Source organism: Typopeltis vanoorti, chromosome 6 (genome assembly GCF_054136105.1).
Source record: "Typopeltis vanoorti isolate ZY-2024b chromosome 6, IOZ_Tvanoo_1.0, whole genome shotgun sequence".
Lineage (NCBI taxonomy): Eukaryota > Metazoa > Arthropoda > Arachnida > Uropygi > Thelyphonidae > Typopeltis > Typopeltis vanoorti.
Genome location: NC_143554.1, coordinates 19,689,604 through 19,704,280, shown reverse-complemented (window position 1 = coordinate 19,704,280; position 14,677 = coordinate 19,689,604). Strand labels below are relative to the sequence as shown.

General features: G+C 36.2%; 1 protein-coding gene and 1 long non-coding RNA gene across 5 annotated transcripts in view; one reads left to right on the top strand and one right to left on the bottom strand.

Annotated features, from left to right (window-relative positions):
• Nucleotides 1–14,677, top strand: part of LOC150105318 (zinc finger protein castor homolog 1-like) — a 360,761-nt gene that overhangs the window by 55,116 nt on the left and 290,968 nt on the right. The window contains exon 1 of one of the 4 annotated variants that reach the window (XM_090394081.1): nucleotides 4,894–5,034. The exons of the other annotated variants lie outside the window; for them this stretch is intronic. The gene's annotated coding sequence lies outside the window, so the exon portion shown is untranslated. Of the gene's footprint in view, nucleotides 1–4,893; nucleotides 5,035–14,677 lie in introns of those variants that run through there. 4 annotated transcript variants of the gene reach the window in all.
• LOC150105319 (uncharacterized) overlaps nucleotides 1–14,677 on the bottom strand; it is a 257,298-nt gene that overhangs the window by 99,199 nt on the left and 143,422 nt on the right. The gene's annotated exons all lie outside the window — the stretch shown is intronic.

The window sequence follows — 14,677 nt, the reverse complement described above, 5'->3', positions numbered from 1 at the left end:
TTGGAAATCATTGTGCCAAGGAGTAAATAAATGCTAGCCTTTCGCAACAATTATTTCAAAGCCTGTAACCCCAATTATTATACTTACCATTCCCTAATGTGTGAGCCTTAATGTATTTGAGTAACGTACATTCCTGTAGGGGGGGGGGGGTGTGACGCATCCTATGAATAAGGAACAAGAATTCTTTACTGCAAACGCGATTGTTCAATCCCTCCCTAGAATGTTTGAAATGGCAACGTTGGAAGATTTTCTTAAAAGATGGGAATCCAAACACTTGATTTCTGTCTACCGAAATATAATCAGTCAGCTTATAAGAAAGAAAAATGATACGGCATTATGGTCGTTTTTTTTTTTTTATGGAAATTCTAACTACACGACCCAAAATCGGACATGGAGATTGCTCGTTTAATTTTTTCCACAAACAGAAATATATGGCACATTTTTTACAATGTTGGAGAAGTGCAGACATCCATTCCTTGGTTGAAATGTTTTGGATTCTTTTATTCGTAATCCTGGCTTGGGTGGCTCAGTCGATAAAAGGTCGCGTCCACAGTGAACCTTTGACTTAATCCAAGGCGGAGATTGTTGGTTCTTTCCAAAGAAAAAATGGGTTTCTCCTCCCAAAATCGATAGCAGATTTATGGAACAGATGCAGTTTATGGCCGCCACCCACATCGCCACCACAGTTCTCTGATTACTAATCTTAAACGGCCAAAGGCGGCCATATTGCATCGGTAGTTTTTCTATGTCCGTTGATTTTGCAGTCTTTGTTGATTCAGGATCTTAACCCGAATAAAAATTCGAGTTATGTGAATAAAAGTATTATCTGATTCAGTGGCAGCCGGTGAAAATTTTAAGTGGGGGGTGCTGCATATACAAAATAAAAAAAATAAAATAAAATAAAATAGATTATTTTTTTCCTAATCAGTAACCAATTTATTAATAAATAAATTTCCATATTAAAAATTGCTTTATTAAAAATATTTCACCCTCACCACGAACAAACACCAATAATAAAAGTTTCGTATAAAAGTTTTCGTGTATCTGAGAAAAATAACGCGCTAGCATACGATACACTGCCCAAACGAGCAGTGTCGGGAATGACTTGTAACGTGCAAGCGAATATCGGCGAGACTGGCTGCAATTGGTCGAACGTGATAATATCGACACTGCGTTAGATCGCAGTGCATTTGTTTCGTAATCTAAAGCGTTAATCGAATAATTCCAATTATTAACTATTCAAATCAATGTCAAAACATAAGCTGTAACCTTTAACATGTTGTATTGCATTTATATAATGTTGTAAGCATTGTTATGATTTATAAACACAAACAAAATTTAAAATTTTCATTTTTTCCTTGGGGGTGTCGCAGTGCTTATGTACGGGCCGCCACTGATCTGATTATTTTAGTGTTTTTAGCATTATAAAAATGTTTTTTACGTTTTATGAAATTTTTGTTTTAATAGAAGCTTGTCTTAACAATTTCGTCGATGGTATCTTCAACGACTGTCATTCATGTAGGTGTTCGCTTTTCTGGAATTAATTGCAAAAGCATTCAAATAAGAATTCTGTATAATTAATATGGTATTCATTCCTCATTTTATTTGGATTTTGCCGTCGGCAGTTGGCGTAATTGTTTTAGACAATTTCCTCTTTGATAAGGAAAACACACGTCAATCTGTTACTCAAACCTGAAGTATTAATTTGGGCCAACGTGGCATCCATGTTCCATACAAATTAGTAAAATCGATTGTAAGGACAAAATCAAAATCCCTGAAGGAATGTCTAAGAATTATTAATTGGGCTTGAAATTGCTTCAAAATTCAGAGTTGGTCACGTGACACCCATAACTCAACTCCGAACAGCAGATGCATTCAAAGAACTGGTAACACGTGTCGTTCTAATCAACACAGTGAATGATTCCGAAAACTTGTTTTTCCCTTATTAAGACGATTTTAGAAATCAAGTCTTTAGCAGCACGTGACGATAACTGGGTCACTGAGTGGTATTAAGATGGCGACTGTAGATTTTTCTCATGCCCAGTGCGTGTTTTTCAATATTAACTCAGTAGACAGCTAATGGCGCATTTGTTTTTCAGATACTGATAAAATTTGTGAAGGTCTTTACGAGGAAAGAAAATAAAATTGCTTAAAAACAAACAAAAAAACTATTCACAGGGTATTAATGAGTATTTTTCCTCTTAGCAGTCCTTGAAGCATCTGTAACCGAGTGTCAATCATATTTCATTACAACGAAATGAATTATTGTGATAGATTAGAGATAACGTGATCTCACTCCTGGATTTAATAATAACGATGTATGTCGCTTAGCAAATACGCTAAGCCTTCTTTAGTGTTATTATGCTGCCGAACTTTAGTGAAAACTACAATTAGAACATTTGTTACAGAATTAAAGTCTACAAACAAGATAATTTTCACAATTTGAAAGCTTACATGATGCGTGCACTGCTAGAAAATAAATTGATTTCCTCCTAGAGGATGTTGGTTTGTTTCCGCGCTTCTCCGCTACCAACAGATACAATAAAACACAACTGTGTACATTTTTTGTCAGGAAAATGTGGAGCGCATCCTACTATCAATAAAATAGACCAATTTTATGATAATAATGTAACATGGTTAGCAAAAAATAATTTATTCTGTTCAGATAATATCTTTAAGAGCAACTGGAAAAGATAGATTGATGGCCTAAGAGGGAATAAGAAAATGAGTCGACCTTGTTGATTTATAAAGAGAGAGAAATATTATTTAAAAAAAAACTTTTTTTTTTACGTGAAAAGAGGCAGATAACCCTGAAAGAAAAATTAATAATTAGACAAATACCCATAAAAAGACACATAAAGTTGAAATTAATCTGATACTGACTTTATGTGGAATTCTAAATAAAAGTAATGCGTGGAAACACTGATAATAAAACGAATGAATAACGATAGACCATTTTCTGTTTACTTACAAAACCAGCAGTTCCATTTACAAGAAAGACTGGTTTAGTTTCTGTATCCAACTCGGTTTTCAAGCACACTTAATTATACCAATCAATGGAGTGACTGAAAAGTGGAAAATGCACGATAGATGGTCACAACCACTGACAGAATAGAGAAAGTACATAAAAGCTCAACTACAATAGAATTACTGAAATGGCACAGAACCTGAGAAACCAGTTAGTGTTCGTAATGAGGGGAAAACTGATTGAGGGGTTTAAAAAAACGTATGTGCAGGCACGTGAACAAAAAAGTTGCAGATAGAAGAAGCACCTCTTTCCTAATATAGCTAGAAGAACGACAGTGCCTTTTAGTTGGAAATAATTGGGTTCGAGTTCTATTTCAGGAAGTGAAAAACATTTATAAGCAGTTCTAGTTGGTATCATACGGAGATAGAAGGGTTTTCACCCTACAAAATAGACAAATCAGCCGGAGAACACACATAGTTGACGGATATAATTATACTCGTCTCATATCGATAACGAATGCATTTTCTCAGACGTACGCATTATTTTATATGCGCTAAAAGAAAGGATGGTGTAATAATGAATAAGCATACTCCTCAGCATCAGTAGCGCACTCAGGGTTTAATCTTGTGGGGGGGGGTAAGTAGACGATTTGAGAATACACACTACAATATGCATCGTATACGCCCTATGACTGAGCATCTGCAGTGATCGCTAATTCATAAGTATTATAGAAATAGAAGACGCGACACAACATAAATTAAAAAATGGATTTTTTTATTAATTAGGAAAAGATTTTTGGATTTTCTAGTTTTTTCCTTTTTCTTTGGGGGCTAGGCCCACCTTCGTCCCCTTCTGGGTGCGCCACTAGTCAGTATGTTAGTCATAATGTTCAAAACGGAATTCATGTCAATGGACATGAATTCCGTTGTACATCTTGTTACATTTTTTTTTTTATCTCCTCGCGAGAAATATTGTAAAATTCTTTCTGATAATCCTTCAATGGGGAGAGAGAATTTCTTCAGGGTGGCCCATAAGTCACATTTAATAAATTTAATTTATTAATTTTTTGTTATAATGAAATAAAGAACCTGGAGATTTTTTATTAATTACGAGTTATTCCCATTTTAAACCCCCTTCGCGACTTGTAGGCCACCCTGTAAAACGTTTTATCCTGGACTCTGTTAGCTCATTAGTTGATTTGAGTTGAGCCCTGTTCTGACTAATCTCGGCACAAAATAGCACAGAGAGAGAATGTCATTTAAAAATGGGAAGTGGGAGGAACAGGAGGCGGATGCTACTGCTAGATTCCTCGAAGTCAAACGCAAAACAATTAAGATTTCATTCTTGGATCGATATCTGGCTGAGAAAGTGTAACGAGAGGGAATAACTTCATAGAAATGAAGGATGAAGCCGAACAAAATGGAAAAGGACACTCAGTTGTACAGAGGGAAAAAAAAAACTGCACACACACACACACACACACACACACACACACACACACACACACACACACACACACACACACACACACACACACACACACATTCCCTAAATCATGGGTTTGGACAGCTTTAATGAGGAAATCTAAACTGAACAGGACGGTGAAGAGACTGAGTAGGTGTTTGAGTGATATTGGACAGATATCACAAATTTCCACTTCACTTTTAATCACAAACTTGCCAAGAACTCTGAACTTAGCCCTTTCGCTGGCAACTTTTATCTCCGAGTTTTTTTTTATTTTTTTTTTTTAATCCCGCATCTTCGTCTGTTCAGCTGCGTATGCCCAATACACTTTCCAGTACGAATTTAGCTAGCGATGGCAACACAACACAGGATAATTATGAGATCAGATTATAAGTGTTTATCCGTAATTACTCGAGTACGAGCGCACAACATAAGGAAGGAAGAGTACTGTCTTAAAAGATGTCAAGGTTATGTATAGGTTCAGAATGGTAACAGCGGGAAATTTCACCGAGCCTACAAACAGCCGCTATGCGTCTCCTATGCCCTAGTAAACGGGATTTAATGCCTTGGTCAGCGCGACAATCGAATCTACCTACCATCAGGTAAAAAAAACTTACTGTATTACACTTCTGTAATTTTATATTAGAACCGAGTCCAACACAGTTTATTAAATATTTAATTTCTAGACCGTTTGCAAAGCTTTCACTTTCATTCATCCGTGTATTAATTAGTTTCCAAAATCTGGTTTACTTTTGCGTTCTTCTAGTCGTTGTTCCTTCTCTTCCGCTCCTCAGTACTCCACCCTCTCGCTCCTGATATATGAATACGTCATCTGGAGAACGATATCCACACCAGACTGTAGCGTACACGTTCATAAATGTCTGCCTGTAAAAGCTGTTGGAAGGAAGTCCGGTCTCTGCGAGATAATCAATTTGTAAAGGTCGATGCCTCTTATCGCTGTGTTTTCTGCGGGGCCATTTATGTTCACACTTGCGTATATATCAACAGCAGCCAAACAGTATTCCTTCGTATTTTATTGCATTTCGTTATTTGAATAATTAACTGTGACTTTTGATTCTCGTGCTGTATCAAAATTGAGTTCACGTCAACCACACATTTCCTACGTTCTGTATTTTGGAGTGTTGTGGGAAGTTTCCCTGCCTTCCACTTTCTCTTTCCTTACTCCCCCCCCCCCCCCCCACTTATCAGTTGGTGGCACGCAAACATAATCTTAATTATCTCGTGTTCACCAACATTAAAACCAGTTTCGGAAGCAGCATAAAGCTGCCATTTTATGTTAGTAATACCGAGTGGTGTCTGAGTTAATACTGAATAAACGATCCAATGACTCGGACAAGAAATACTTAGCAAAATGCATTTATAATAATTATTATTTCTTGCAAGTTTTTGTTTAGTTTTAAACATAATTGAAGTTTGCTTATCTGTTACGAGTTGCACCTTGATGTTTACACAAAGATGACACAGCGCCAGACAATTAATGCCCAATCAGATTTGGCTATAATTCAAGATTATTAGAAATGGTCAATAGTGTTAAGCCAATGCGGAGAGTTTTTACATTTAGATGCTTGGATAAGGATTTGGGGGGAGTTTCGTATTTACAATAGCAGAAAACTAATTAAAGAGAATGATAGATGCCGGAGAGGTGTTAAATAATCACAGTAAGATAATCTCTTGGCATTATTTTTAATGTTTTAATTCAAAGGTCAATAATAAATCACGAGTTACATATAGTTCGTTCGTTATAAAGTTGAACTGTAGTAGCAAACGATATTCGACTTTCTAATACAGAGTAATTCCTATCACGCTGTTAGAGGGCGTTATAATTGATTTATAAAAAATGAATAAATTCGGGACTGCATTTTATGACTTTAATTATTTAAATACTTATTTTTAATAACTATCGCGGTATGCGGAAAAATTAATGTATATTTATATTTTATTTATATATTAATGTGTTTTTTTTAAATAAGTATTTAAGTATATTAATTAATATTAATATACCTCTTAGAATATACTACCTGAATGTGGAAATATGTTATTTGACGTAATATATTGCCACAATTGATTTGAAACTGAAAAAAAAAAAAAAAAAAACTAGTGAGATATATAATAGGAAAGGAACTTATATTCTAAATGTTATCTTTTCAAAGAAAATGTTTTGATTAGAAAACTTTTAATTTTATAACGATTTTTAGTAATAAACCTTTTTAATTAATATAAGTATATTAATATTAAATCTAGGGAAATTGGACGTGTTTGTTTTTAGTTGTGCAATGCAACAGAACGATATTAAGTTCTACTTCAGGGTATGGCATTACATTATAATATCAATGTTTCGGCTTGTAGGTTAATACTATTGAAGTTTGATCAGAGTTACACGGGGATATACAAAATAATACTTATTATTTCAAGTATTGAGGCGATTACTACATTCCAAACTCTTCTATCGATCTAATGTCGTGGGGGGGGGATAATTTTATGACCTGTAGGTCACTGGTGCTGGGTCAATTCCATGCCATATTTGCCTTTTTATATATATATATTAATACTAGGAATTAACTATCACCTTCCGAGTCTTCCATCAAAGACCACGACACTGTAATACAGTTTAACGGTCGCATTTCTTGATGTCGAGTTAATGAGCTGTCAGGTTTCAACACAGCCGAACATCGTGCACGCACGCGACACTTAACAAGGTTTTAAGGTAATACCGATAAAGATATCTGACACTTGACCGATCGTTGGTTTCCAGCTACTCATTATATCAACCAGTGTGGAAATACCACATGGAACGATTACGTATTAATATCGTACATTCAGCTGAGAGTCCGACTTAATTTTGAAGAGCTTACAAAAGCTATTGCGGTAGAGACAAAATCAGTGATATCGAGAAACAAAAATTGGAATTAGAGAAATAACAAAAAAAAATTGACTTATAATTTTATAAATTATATAACGTGCTAAAGGTACTAAAAGTACTTTCCTTGGTCGTCCCCCGACTTCTAAATTCTCCAACTGGGTAGTATCGGAGTATTTTTTTGGGGGGGGGGGGGGGGCGTGAATGTCCATTCTTTTAATATGTTGAATCCACTTCTTTCAGTATTCATATACGTTGTCCAATTCTAAGTCTATTTTTAGCTCTTTACATATTTCTGTGCTGCTTCTTTTGTCCCAGAGAGTATCGCCTGCTATCCTTCGCAAGAATTTCATTTCTCCTGTTTCTATTATTTTTTCTTCTGCAGTTTTTATGGTCCATAATTCACTTCCAGACAGTAAAGAGGATCTTGCCAAAACTTTATAATCTGCAATTCTTGTATGCTTTTGAACTTGTTTTGAAAATATTATTGATCATTCCTCTTATCTTTAGAAAATTTTAAATTTGGATGTCAATGTCAGCTTCCTTTTGTATATGATACATCACATTCAAGGTATTTGAAGTAGTTAATTTGTTCTAAAATTTTATTTTCAATCATAATTTTACTTCTGACTGGAAACGTTCCTTTAAAAGCCATGATTTTTGTTTTGTCTGTTGATATTTGCATTCCGATTTTTTTTTGCACATATGCTTAAGCGTATATTGAACATCATCTTCACCTCTCGCGATGATTATCTGGGTCATCTGCAAACAAAAGGACATTAAGTATAGTTCCACGATCCAGTTTAAAATGCTAGTTTTATATTTTCCTTCCATCTCTTTACTAATTCATCTATATAGATAATAAACAACAATGGTGACATTGGGCATCCTTGACAGACGCCTCTGTTTATTGAGTTTCTTTCTCAAGACTGTCAAATGCTTTCCTGGTAGTCTAGAAATGCTACGTGCGTTTCTGTGTTGTATTCGTAACGTTTTTTCCATGAAGATTTTTTATGTAAAAGCTGGATCAATGCACGAAAGTCCTTTTCGAAAGCCATTGATAGCGATATATAAACAATTTTATTAACAGAAAGATATCATAAAAATATAAGGAGGACTTGTACTTCCCTATTATAAACCTAATCTTATAGGCGAAGATTAAACCACAGTGTTGATGATCTTGGAATTCTTAAATCAATGGTTAACTATTATAAAACACTTTCAAGTTATATTCTTCGGGTTTATTTTTTAACTGTTACAGATTTTTGCATTCATCAAGGGTTTAACATGTTATTCATACCCACATATCCCTATGAGTGCCGACTTATCTCCCCCTTCAGTTTTTCACAACATTTCGAATCAATCATGCTTGCCTTGTTGGCTTAGTGAGCAGTGCTCCAGTAGATTGCAACCTCCTTAAGGTCTTTAGATTTTCTTAGGAACGGACTAACAGCAGGCGTGAATTATCCAGTACTTTCTAATTATGTATGTAACACAACACCATACTCATCACATGAACTGGACACCGACACATCTGACTCGAACTTCTTTATAAGCTCTATAGTTTCTTAGAAACACTTAAAACCACACATTTCCAGCCAGCATCACTTCGTCTGGAAGCTATCGCCAATTGAAATGTAATAAATTTCAGATAAATAAACCCACGATCCAGGTTACGAAGAATAATAAGACTACTACACCCCCACCTAGCGACCATTTCGCTAACAGTCAAGTCGTGAATTTCACATAATCTTCCACACGCATAATGACAGGCTTCGATCTCATTTTCTTTCAGTTCGTTGGCCATTTTTCGGACGGTTCCGTTCGTGTGACCTTTCCGCTCTTCTTCCATTCAGGGGTTGTAACCTGCGATGCCGATTCCCATTGCTGATCGAAAATTCAGAACCAAACCATCTTCAGTATGCTTCAGTGCTAACTGCTGCTTATTTGTAGCTTATATTAGTCCGTATAAGATTCTACTTCAAGCAATCGCGCTTCGGGTTTCCCTCAGACAAAACAGATCAATTTTTAGTGTCTATCAGTTATATTTTCTTTTCTTTAGAACAAGTCGGCGCCAATGGATAAAATGTTTCGTTCTATAGTGTTCCCGTGTTATGTATTAAAGTGAACTGCAAAAAATATTCGTGATGAGTTTTAATAACCATGTCGTTAAAAAAAAAAAAGTTTAGACGCACCTCTCCGAATAGACAAAACCGGATGTGGCAGTCGGTGAAGAGGTCAATCGGTTATACCTGGAATCTAATTTATTTTTAACTGTTTACATTGTAATAGATTATCTTAAGCCTGGTTTTCTTTTTTTTTTTTTTTTTTTTTTTTCCTCTATCACCAGGCGAATCTATGGTAACATTATTGTATTTATAACAAGTGGTTAAAATATAATTAAAGGCTACTATGAATTCTTTGTGAAGAGAAGCAATCATCTAATATCGTTTTCTATTATAAATACGTGAAATACAGCTTACGTTGTTTACCAAAATATTGAATCCCTTAGGGTGGTACTTGGGATTAAATTAAACCCCAAATTTAAGGAATATATTGCATGTGTTGAGCAGGGAGGGTGGATGTCATCGTAACTTCAATTTCAAATGATGCTATTCGTTTCTGACTCCGTAGTCTCCGCGTTCTGATCTGAGGTCATGAAAGTTCGGAGATGAGTCATCCTCTCATTTACTCGCAGCGCCCTCTGCTGCAAAATAACCACTAAGAGGATTCTTTTGCGAAAATATTTGACTGATCGGAACACGACGTTTGCTACGTACTCATCTTCAATCTCCCCCCGCCCCTACACCCTATCCTCACCCTGATGACCGTGTGATGAAGGGTGTAGTGTGATCTCGAGGTGTTTCACCTCCATTCTTCTCGGTACTAATGTCAGGGTTGTCCCTGTATTCGGCAGCGATTGTTGTGGACCTCTTTGCCCCGCATCATCGCAGCATGAGTCTCGGAAAACTCGCGTCCGTGCAACTCCCTCCAAATAATGCTGTTACGAAGGCGGTCGTGAAGACGGCCGCTCTTCCACACGCGTAATGACAGGCTTCGCTCTCACTTTCTTTCTGTTCGGTGGTCATTTTTCGGACGGTTCCGTTCGTGTGACCTTTCCGCTCTTCTTCCATTCTGGGGTTGTAACCTGCGATGCCGATTCTAGATATAATTCCGGGACCGACGGAGAGAAAGCGTTCCAAACCCGTCATTGTCTTTTCCGCGGAGCAGAAACGGGCAATTCCGTCTACTTTTGCCACAGACTTTGAAGCATACTTACATTTTTTTTTTCTTTTAAGCATGTGTGTGTGACAGCGCGTGCGCACAAATGTGATGTTTATTTTCTTTATCGTTTCCTCTTTGATTGGGAGAACTGGAATCTAATCGCACGGGGAGATTAATTCCCGCCCCCTTGCTCCCTCGACCTGTTGGCTAAAGTTGTAGAATTAGAACTGGTTTCTAAATACCCATGATTTGATTTTATAGCAGAAAGCGCAGCATTCCTCCATACAGATTATCTTGGAACATCCGCACCATTTTGCAAAATAGCTCGTCTGTTTGTATACAGACTACTATTAAGGGGGAAAAAAAATTAGTGGACCACTGCAAGTTTTGTAATTTAGGCTAAACATCTACATTGCACAGATGAGAGAAGGCTAATATACGCTCAGAAATACTCAGGCGCATATAGGAAAAAATGTTCACATTTGACGTCCGTCGATGCCGTATGGTCACTGCCGTACCTCACATGGTTTTGGCAATGATGTCGTCTGCTAGAATAAGTGGTAAGGTCGCAGATTCCCTTCCCACACAGAGTTTGTAGGACAATCACAAACATCCATGCCCACGGCCTCTTGGCTGGAGAGCGAACACACTAACCACTGGGCCAACCAGGCCGGTCGACGCATATATTATACAGACGAGAGAAGGCTCAGAAATACTCAGGCGCAAAAATTTAAACCGTTTCATTCTAAGTTCGACTATTCCATCTTTCTGTAAGTTTTGATTTCAAGTGAGACAGTTAACCTGTCTCATATGGAGGTGGCAAAGTATTTTCCAGAGGAACGACAGTTTCTCTCATTATGTGATATCTTTATGAGATATCTATCGTAATGACCACTTTCTGCGCATGATCGATTATGATCGACAGTCATTTCCGGACAGAAAGGGTTAAAATTGCCATGGGTTACCCAGTCCGACAAGGAAGATGCAGCCGATCATATGGACTTTGCATTTTATAAACTGCTTATGTTCTTTTAAATCCGACGCAGTGTTTTGAATATTTACAAACAAGCCATAAATTAAATATCTAAAAATATGATCTTAATTCGGTACCTCAGTAAACTTTTACATCCTCAATAATTTTAATTTGTGCAGAAGTAATTGTAAAAGATACTTCGTAATGACGTCTTAACAGATTAATCCACCCCCCCCCACCCAACAGGCACTCCTACTTAGATACGTTTCGCAAAATGTGTAAACTATTAGATTTTTTTTGTTCATATAATAACTCCACTGTAGATGGACGAAATTTGGTATTTGTAATCTTGATTCAAATATGACCAACTGTTTTTCACAATCACACCATTTTAATGGTACATGTAGCAAAACAATTCCAGTTTGTTGCAATCGAGCCACTGTTAGTGACAAGATTTGGCCAAACCGATTCCAAACTAAAAAAAAGTACGTGATTCAAACGACAATATGTAATCTGTCCAATACATGCCTAGAATTGCTCCAGTTGATAATGACGTCACAATACTGTTATGATTCTCTTTGTTATTAACTCGGTTAAAGATTTGTTTCTAGCATTGTTTTAATGATAATGTGGATTGGATTAAATGGGGAAGGAAGTAGCATATAAGTGATTAAAGCACACACTGGTCTGCCATAAAGTTACGAGAGGTGACTACAATATACGGAATTTATTTGATGTTAAAAATTTCAATTTTTTTTTTCTAAATCCTAACGAACGTGTGTAATTTTTATCACGCGATGTGAGACTTTCCTCTTGTTTTAAGAACTTGTAACCAAATTCGATGAAGTGTGTGCGTGTGGAGGGGGGGGGGGGTAACCCCAGTTGCGTGCAAAGGCCTCTTTAGAAACCCATCTTCAGTGTTATCAGAATATCTGAAATCATGACGTCCCCAAAAAGCCAATTAAACATATTTCTTCTGTTGGACAAAACTATTAAAAATCTGTGGTCTGCCTTGCGTTCTTTCGCTTAATTGCGCATCTAAGTGTATGTTATGTCTATAAAACAGCACTTAGTACCCAGCTCTAAAACGAGCGTTCTCATGACCTTGGGCATCCAGAAGAGGAAGCAACTACTGGATTTTTAAAGTTTACTAGAAGGCTTTTAAAGATAAACCCCAAAGGGCAAAAAGATTTTTATCTTGAATGATGACAAAAAATTTACGATGCTATTAGTAGTTTTTAGTATTTTTTTTCCTTAAGAATTACCGTAAAAACATCAAGTAAATAGAAATGTTTTTAATTTTGAAGGTTAATTGTTTATTAGATGTTAGAAACATTGAAATAATCAACTTTACACCAATAAAATAGATTTCATATTGCAAACGACCAATACAATAAACAACTCATAAGTGGTGATAATAAATGAGTTATATGAATCCAAATTAGTTTGATTCATAGCAGCAAAATTAACTTAAAACATCAGGAATGTTAAAGTGCGAAGATACATATCCAAAAACTAAGTGATTCACCAATATTAAAAAAACGAGATGAAATGAATTTGCAAATTTTTCAAATAATGCACATCTCATATATTTACTCTATATAAATAGCAAATATGTGTATTAACTTATTTTTAAAATTCTCTGGATTAGTGATAGTTGTGGTAATTTTTTGCACTTATTTATAGATGACATTAAACTTTCCAAGAAATTATATTCTTATTTCATCATTATTCCAATTGTAAGCAAACAAAGTTAGCAGTGATCCTTTCGGGATCAATGCTAACTTTCAGTGATTCAGAGTGGTATTGTACATCATTCATTTTGTGGAGAGGTAGCCCCAACACACACTTTAATAGTACCTCAATAAAGATCGAAAAAGATAATTTGTTCTTTGGATTATCTTGGATAATAAGTTTAATATTGTATTCGTTGGTTAGTTCAACTGAATTTATTGTTGTAGTGGACAGTTTAAAAAATAGGCAGACGAAAAGTGACCATGTGCAAAATTAAGATTATTATAATCCGACTCGTGCGACCATTGTTAAAAAAACTGTTGATGTATTGTTAACAGAAATGTAAATACGATTCACTTTTTTTTTTTTTTTGCAGAAATGTCTATTACATGAAATTTCACTTAATTCAAAGTGGTAATGTACATAGACATATTTTTAACTTCCAAGACATTATTACACAAATAAAATAGTCTATATTGTTGGCCCCTTTTGTAATAATAAAAATAGCCTTTGTCGAGTACTAACTACTTCCATCCGGACGGAGTGCGACACTTAACTAAAGGGGGGGGTGAATGGGAGGGGACAAACATGAAACTAATCTCAGTGGGGTGTTTAGAATTCCAGTTTACAGGTGTATTGGAGTCCTGGGAATGTTTGCTTCAAGTAGCAATGACAGAGCAAAAAAAATGTCGCCAGTCTTGTCACCACGTTACACCTTCTTAACAGAGTTTTGGTAGCACTAATGTAAACACCGTAACGACCCCTGTTGTCACACTGTGTCGACAGAATAAGGGCGGTCGTGACCATGACTTTCTCAGCGAGCTCCCAAAGAGCTGACAGCACGCGTGATGCTCGCGGTGGTACAATGGCTGCTACGGAAAGGGAGAAAGGGCAACAGTACGCTGTTTTCAAAGTTCGCCGAGAGAGGGCGCTGCTACCGCGCGCATTTATCCTCGCCTCTGTGTTAATTGGATGGACAGGTTTAAGCATCGGTGGAGTTAAATGCATCATAACTTGCTACAGTATTTCATTTCCCCACCCACTTATATCCCCCCCCCGGAGGTCAATCCTTGTCCACCCATTCTGTGCTAATGGAAAACGACTGTTCGGTAGAAGCATAGTATGAAAGAGAGAGAAACTGATTCTAGTCCCTTTCAGAAAGAAATAAGAACAAAATAAATATCCTGTTTTAGTTAACAATTTTATTGAATGACGTCATATAACACGAAATATACAAACAATAATGAATCTTTAGGAAACTTACACGATGTAATTGTTGAAAGAACGGTATAGAGAGAAATGGACAAACCACAACAATAATGAATATTTAGAAAACTTACACGATGCAATTGTTGAAAGAATTGTATGGAGAGAAATCTACAAAACACAACAATAATAAAATATTTAGGGAACTTACACGTAACTGTTGAGAGGA